Source organism: Solanum lycopersicum, chromosome 1, assembly GCF_036512215.1.
Source record: "Solanum lycopersicum chromosome 1, SLM_r2.1".
Taxonomy (NCBI): Eukaryota; Viridiplantae; Streptophyta; class Magnoliopsida; order Solanales; family Solanaceae; genus Solanum; species Solanum lycopersicum.
The window spans coordinates 69,643,820-69,652,301 of record NC_090800.1 but is presented as its reverse complement, the minus strand read 5'-3'; the positions used below and the strand labels follow the sequence as shown (position 1 = coordinate 69,652,301).

General features: G+C 30.8%; 1 long non-coding RNA gene across 1 annotated transcript; it reads right to left on the bottom strand.

Moving 5' to 3' along the window:
• Positions 1-6,464: 6,464 nt before the first annotated feature.
• Positions 6,465-8,100, bottom strand: LOC138348880 (uncharacterized). The gene is made up of 2 exons (XR_011221454.1): positions 7,805-8,100; positions 6,465-7,720 (listed from the first exon to the last, which is right to left on the bottom strand). It is a non-coding gene; the product is annotated as an uncharacterized lncRNA (long non-coding RNA).
• Positions 8,101-8,482: the final 382 nt, after the last annotated feature.

Sequence of the window (8,482 nt, the reverse complement as noted above, 5' to 3'; positions counted from 1 at the left end):
TTTTGACATACTGTAGAATAACTCATTTCGACACAACATATCTCAAAGCAAGTAACCTTTGATTGATTGATATTTTATTTATCTATTTATTTACTAATTTATTTTATTTTGATTCAATTAAATTGAATCTTACTGTATTATTTGATATCTTGGGTCAAACGTTTTGAAAGGAAAAAAGTATTTATTTTAAAATAAGTTTTTTGGTGTTGGAATTATTTTAGATATTAGTACATAATATTTGTGGGGTCCATCCCCATGTATCAAACTTTGAATAACTCTTTGCAAATTTCATTGGCAGATTTGGTGTACTTATTTTCAGCTTTCCTCATTATTCAAATGTTGGTAAGCTGTGAAGGGTAGTGTATTTGTTCTCTATAATAGGGAGGACAATTCTTAATTCTCAATGTACAAAAAAAATAGAAGGAGAGAAAAGAAGAGTGAGACATCACAAGAGGAAAATAATATGTGAGAAAAAATAGAGACTACAAGCGATATTGTAGTAAGATGGAAAAATCAAAAGAGGGTTATTTCATTTGAGTGTGTAGTGATCTTTGGAGTTTCACTCAGACCTACAAGTGTAAAAATCCTTACTATAGTGATATTCGTTGCTGCTCTTGGGTCGTGATTTTTTCTCTTATTCAGGTTGATTTCCACGTAAAATCTTAGTGTCATTATTTCTCTTTTTTATTCTCATTGATTAACCATATTTTTGTGTTCTACTTTTATAGATAATATTATCGCAAATATTATTTCTGTTACGAGTTTATTCCCAACAATATTTGTATTCAAATAATAATAAAAGTTGGTTTTCAAAGATAAAGAATGATTTAGGCCATAGATATTAAGAAAAAACAAAATTGATAACATTGTAATTTCTTCATGGAATTTGGTCAATTTTAAAATTTTATCTTCTTGTTCTTTGAGATCTATCATTTTCTTGTACTTTGGGTGTTAGTTGTGACCTTCTTTGCAAATCAAGGACCTCAGTTTGCTGATTAGTTTTCTTCATTTATTTGCTCTAAAAGTACTTTCTTAAAATAAAAAGTTAACTTTTAGGTACTAATATATCGAAATAGTACTACTCTCAAAGTTTACGTCAAGTGGAATGTTGGTTCTCATTCATAAGTTTTAGACATTGCAGAAACATCTAAGTTTAGTTTTGAAAATGAAGTTCATATTCAAATTATACCCCAACCTACCTAATCCTCTTCTCATAAATATTTTTGTTTTTTATATTTCCTCGTATATCTTAGATATGTACATATATTTTCTACTTTCATATCGAATATAATAAAAATAAAAATTTTATTTTTTTAAGAAAAGTCATGCAGCAAATAAAATAAATTTTCCAAAAATATGTGTATATATATAACACAAAACGAGAATTTTTTTTTAAAATAGAGGGTTAAATGGGATGGTCTTTTTAAAAGGTTATATGTAAAATATTATTTGAAAAAGGAGGGGAATGAAACTTAAAAAAAAATATTAAGGGATTTAAAAAAAAATATTAAGGGATTGTAAAACTTTAATCTTTTAACTTTTACTAATATTAATAATTTATTTAATTCTTTCAAGGTGAATTTTGTATTCATATGGAATGTGATGTGATAATTTTTTTAAAAATAAAAGAAAGAGTGTAGTAAATGCGTCATGACCAGAGTGTAATAAAGAAATGTATTTCTCAAACCTATAGTGATCTTTTAGGTCAGACTCTCAATAGTTCGCTATGAAATTAAAAAAAAAAGTTTATATGCATATTTTACCCTTATTAGCCTTAATCACTTATATTCTCCAAAATCATTTTTAATGATCTAATATTAAATATCAATTAGAAGGGCTAGTATGGTAAAATAATCATATCAATTACTCTCTCTTTTTCTAATTAATTGAATTGTTGAGACTTTTTTTCATTTTTTAAATTAAATTAATTGTTCAATTTCAAGACTACTTTTAGAATGTTTTTTCAATTTTATCCTTCATTAATTAGTATTGAAATTAATTATTAATTAATGTTTAGTTATTTTATCAAAAGTTTGAAAATAATTAATAACGATAAAAATGAATAATTATGCCTAATTTATATTTTAGTTTTCTTTTTTTAAAAAGTTGTGAAACACTTAACAATTCACTTTATATAAAATGAAGGGAGCATTATTCTCTTAATGAATACGTCAAATCCAAATAAAAAAAAAAGTAATTTTTGAACTTCAGATTCAACTTAAATAACTGTTCAATTTTTCTTTTCAAAAATAAAAATAAAAAGGCTCCTCATAAAAGATGATAAAAATTACTACTACTGGTAATGCTTTTAATGTACATTCTCTTTTCTTCTTTGAATATTTACTTGGATTATATTCCTACTCTATATGGTAAGATTATATTATATATAAGCAAATCAATCTTAGATAGACAAATAATAGATAAATATCATATACTGTGCTTCAACAAATTAATTCAATATCCAGTCACAACCTTTTTTTTTCCTATTTGTAACTTTCTTATCCCAAAGTTGGAATCAAAGAATCCAACACATGGAATACGAAGCCTTATTCAAGCATCTCTATATCTTTTTTATTTGTAGTTATTTTATTTGTTGCCACTAGAGATAATGCTTAGAAATATTTCACGTCCGCCCAGTCATTCTCTTAATTCTAAATGATATTTAAATCAAGCAAATCTGCAATCAATGACTCTTTACTGTTGATTATTGTAAAAAGAGACATATTTTAGCTATTACAAGAACAATTGCAACTTGTACAAAATTTATTTGTATACATCAGACTAAATGTCTATTGTGACGGACTTATAATTTATGATGTATAAGTATAAAAGTTTATTTGAATTGATTTTAGGAGAAACTTTCACATATAGCCATTTAAAAATAATTAATTACTCTCCATAGTTATAATTTTATAATTACACTTTGTAGCTACGTTATATGGAGGAGGGAGGCGAGCGAGACTGAGAGAGAGGAGAGAGGAGAGAGGAGAGAGAGAGAGCGGGAAAAGAGTGGGAGAAAGGTGAATTGTATATGTAATATTGGTTAGATAATTGTATATTATACATATGTATTTGTATATATGTGAAGAGAGATTGGGAGAGAGAGGAGAGAGGTGAGCAAAATCAAGAGAGGGAGGAGAGAGGCGAGAGAGAGGGCAGAGAGTGGGAGAGAGGTGAATTGTATATGTATCTAATTGTATATAACAATATATTATACATATACATTTGTATAAATGGCAAGCGAGATTGGGAGAGAAAGGAGAGTGGCAAGCGAGATTGAGAGAGGGAGGAGAGAGACCAGCGAGAGAGGGCAGAGTGTGGGAGAGAGGTGAATTGTATATGTATATAGGTTAAAAAATAATATACATATGTATTTGTATATCCTGGCGAATTATACATATACAAACATGATTAATAATACAAACTCGAAGTCAGCCCACGTAATTAATGTATAATGTTAGTCGCGAATAGTAATTATTGCAAACTTTAAATATGATGAATAACTAAATAGTATAAATTTGTTTATCCGCGTAATTTTTCTATTTCATTTTAAGTGTCCTTAAGGTAAAATAACTTTTAATTACTTTTATAAAATTTGGATAATACAACAAAGTATTTTTAAGTAATTGACTTTAAGTCAAAATAAAATAAGTCAAAAGTCAACCCAATTCGCCACAATATGTCAAATGCATCATCTCTATTGGACTCAAGAAGATGCATTATGTCCATAAATTTGTACATTGGCTGACGAAGGAGTATGACTTCTCTGTTGTTTTTCTTATTAGGTTCAATGAGGATGGCAGACGTGCCATCAAGAGGCAGCACATTAAAATATCAGGATATTACTTTTTATACTGTATTTTTTTTTATTGCACGCAGTATTATTACTTGTGAAGTTATGGTGCGGGGGTTTTAACCCTATAAGTATAGAAAGATAATTAAATTTTCATGAATTGTGAAGGTTTTAACCCCGCTAATTTGGTATTACTATCTGAGATTGTGATTCTTGAACTTAAATGATATTTTTCTAAGAATCAATTTGCAGGGTTCAAACCGCTGCACAATAACCTCGTTGTTTAATACAGAGTTAGTGAAAAACACTCACAACTTAATTATGGAAGAGCTAACTCTGGGAGTTGCTGAAACCTCTGTTACAAAAAACTTCGGATTTCCTACCCCATAGTATGTAAAATAAACCCTTGCTATTTGAGCTTTGTTGTAGTGCAAAGAGACTCGAAGTCGCAAGTTAGAATTCCAAACTTATGATTTTTTTATTTGTTTTTATTATTTTACTTTAAAAACAAGTGTTTGAAAACAATTGGTATTGTATATTATTATTTTATACAAATATTATAAAATCATTTAGAAATTATTTTTCTTAAAAACATCTAAAATAAGTCAATTCAAATAGGCTCTATCATTTGTATTTACATGTAGATCTAATAATTTTAAAGGTCAAATACATACACGCCCCCTCCAATGGAACCTTAAGTTCCATTGCCTTTTGAATGGAACATATATCTTAAAAGAATCAAAGAAAATTTGAACGGTAAGGAAATATTATAAATTATTGTCCTTTAAAATAGTATCTTTTTTCCTTCTTGATTGTTACTTTACAACATCTATATAAAGGGTCTTATCTATTAGCCTCTATGCATCAAACACAACAAACATTTCTTCTTCCTCTATAGACACCCAAAAATAAATTTATAACTTTAATTAGTAGTTCTAATATGGCACCAAGGAAAGATATAACTAAGATAGGTATAGAAGGATTTACTCTTCTTGAAGAAATGCAAGGAAAGAAGAAGTTTCCTATTGTTCAGGTGAAACCACTTTCTAATTATGGTAATCCAGGAAGAGTTATCAATAATCATGAGGCTGTCAAGTTTTATGGAGGGATAGGTTTTAATGATTATTCCAAGAGAAAAACTTTGGTTTTTAATATATAATATAATTGCTTGTTTAAAGGTTGGCTTTTGTAGTTTTATGTTTATGTATATGATGATGGTAAATTGTAAATATGTTATATATGGTCCTATATAGTTGAGCATGTAAGTGATAATGTTTTATATTTCACTTAATTATATATGCCATCGTGCTCCTTTGTGGTATTAAATCATGTACCAATTTGACTATAATAATAATAATAATGTTCCTTCTATCACCCTATTCAGTCTGTTTTGAGTCTTTTTTGAATACTGTAAATTGACTTATGTCGTAGTTTGTGTGAATTTGTTGGGACTTGAGGTTCTTGAAAATGTTTTATAAAAATAATTTAATACTATCTTAAAAATAAGGTATGTTATTTGTTACCATCAATAAATTAGAGATTGTAATCTAATAGTGTAAAATTTGTACTGTCGACGAGAGGGAGTTGCTCGAATGGTAAGTACCCTTCACTTTCAATCCGAAGGTTTCAAGTTTGAGTCAACAAGGGAACAAAAGGGTGGGAGCTTCGAGGAAGGGTAAAAAAATCAATTGTAGTGTCAATTAATATTGGTTATGTTAAACTCTTCCCAAAGTTGTGTTTGATACGCTGTATCAAAAACAATTTTTAGCGGTAATTAATCGACGATAATAAATTAATGGGGAACTTTCACATATAGCCTCTTTAAAATAGTCTAATTACTCTCCAAGCTATAGTTTAATAATTATAATTCGGTAGCTACATGTTATATGGAGAAGAGAGGCAAGAAGAGAGAGAGAGAGGAGAGAGGCGAGAAAGAGAAAAGAGTGGGAGAAAGGTGAATTGTATATGTATACGGTTTAGATAATTGTATATTATACATATACATTTGTATATATGGAAAGAGAGATTGAAAGAAGGAGAAGAGAGGTGAGTGATATTGGGAGAGAAAGTAAGAGGTGAGCGAGAGAGGCAAGAGAGTATGGGAGAGAGAGGAGAGAGGCGAGAGAGAAAAAAGAGTGGGAGAAAGGTGAATTGTATATGTATACGGTTTAGATAATTGTATATTATACATATACATTTGTATATATGGAAAGCGAGATTGAAAGAGGGAGAAGAGAGGCGAGGGATATTGGGAGAGAAAGGAGAGAGGTGAGCGAGAGAGGGCAGAGAGTGGGAGAGATGTGAATTGTATATATGTATATGATTGTATTTTATATATACGAATTTGTATAAATGGAAAGCGAGATTGGGAGAGGGAGGAAAGATTTGAATGAGATTGAGAGAGGGAGGAGAGAGGCGAGCAAGAGAGGGCAGAGAGTGGGAGAGAGGTGAATTTTATATGTATGTCGATTAGATAATTGTATGTTATAAATATGTAGTTTTATATTCTGGCTTTTCATACATATACAAACATTACTAATTATATAAACTCGAAGTCAGCCCATGTAATTAATATATAATGTTAGTCGCGAGCGGTAATTATAGCAAACTATAATTATAATGAGTAATAAATAATATAAATTATCTTAACCGCGTAATTTTCCCTAATGAATTTTTTGTATAAAACCTGTTCAGTATTTAATATATGATGTACATTATTGAATATACATATATATATATATAGTCTAACTTAAGAATCCTATTGTTACACAACTTCAATAACAAAGTCAATACAAACTATGAGATATAGAGACTGATCCTAGTTGGACTATAAACACAGCATCATTTGTCTTTATCCCCCTTAAGTTGTTGTCAACTTGTTATTTTAATCAAGAAAACGAGACTTTGACAAGGGATTGGCGAGTAACAACTTGATCACGAGTACTCACATATCGAACTGAAAGTGACTTAGCACAAACCTTATCGTGAACAAAGTCAAAATTATATTGCACATGTTACGTACGAGAGTGGAAAATGGAATCAGCTGTCAAGTAGGTAGCGCTAAGTTTATCACACTGAAGGATAAGAACAGATGATGTGAAGCAATCTCTCGAAGAAGGAATTCAATCCAGGTAATACCATATGTAGTTGTTGCTAATGCCCGATACTGAGCCTCAATTGTGGACTTAGCTAAAGACAGCGTGCTGGTTGCTTCCGTGAAGACCAAGAGATCAAATTATCACCAAGAAATATAACAAAACCAGTGGTGAATTTTTGATCATCCACATATAGCAGCCAATCCGAATTAGAATATCCATGAAGCAAGTTATTTGAAGTACGTTTGAAGGACAAGTCATGGGAAGCAGTAGCTTTCACATAACGTAAAATATGTTTCATAGCTATCATGTGAACATCCAGAAGTAAATTCATGAAATGGGATGCTTTGTTCACAACAAAAACATACGGCCGAGTGAAAGTGACATACAGAAGCGCACTAATGGTGCTTTCATATAAAGTTGGGTCATTGAAAGGAACACCAAAAGTAGAGGATAGCTTCGGCGCAGGTTTCATGGGTGAGCAAACAAGACTACAAGCAACCATATGTACTTGATTAAGAAGGTCCTCGACATAGTTGCGTTGAGACAAAAACAATCCCTCAGTGGTCCAAGTTGATGCAATGCCCAGAAAATAAGAAAGAGTAACAAGGTCACGAACAACAAAATGATCTTGACACGAGTAATTTAATTCGAGCAGGGTTATTACCCAATAACAAATTAACAATATAGCATCAGGATATACCAAAGAAAATAACTTATCAGTAGAAGTAGACATGTAGAATAAAAAGTTATCAATCTTGGAACCCAAGAAGTCAAGAGCGAATAGTGCATCCGTTGGTCGTTTGTTCCGCATATGAGGTGCTTGTTTAGGCTGTAAAAAACAACATTTCAGAATACAAACATGATCATAACAAGATAGATCAACGAATCCGGGAGATTGAGACAGATAAACAACCTCATCTAAGTGCCCAAAGAGGAACGCATTCGAAATGTCCAGTTGTGTGATTTTCTAACCTTAGTCATAATTAAAGAGAGTAATACTCTGATTGTTGTTGGTTTCATCACCGACTAAATGTGTCCACTGTTACACATTACAGAGCAATGACGCAGCGGAAATATAGAGTGATCGATATACCTCCAGTCATTGTTAGCGATATAGTCGGAGTCTACAATTCTTCCTTCCGTCAAAGATCTTCTAAGAACTCAAAACCTCACTTTTAGATGATATGAAGTTTTAAAAGCAATGTTTTTAGGCACCTTTGAACCAAATGACATATTTATAACCGTGCTTCCATTAAGAATGGTTAAGAGGTTATGCAAAGTTACCAACCACTTAATATGATAATAGATTCATGTAGTGAGATAATTGGTTATTAACCATTATCCCATTAGTGGGATAATGGGTAATTAACCACTTTCCCATAAGTGGGATAATGTGTAGTTAACTACCTTCCCATTGGTGGAATAATGGGTATTTAACTACCTTCCAATTAGTGGAATAATGGGTCAATGAAGTGGGATAATGGACCCATCTAATGCGGACCATATCAACATTAACAAAAATGCTAACATTCTCCCGCTTGGTTTGTATATTCTAATCCCATTAATGAAATATAATACACGAATCATGGTG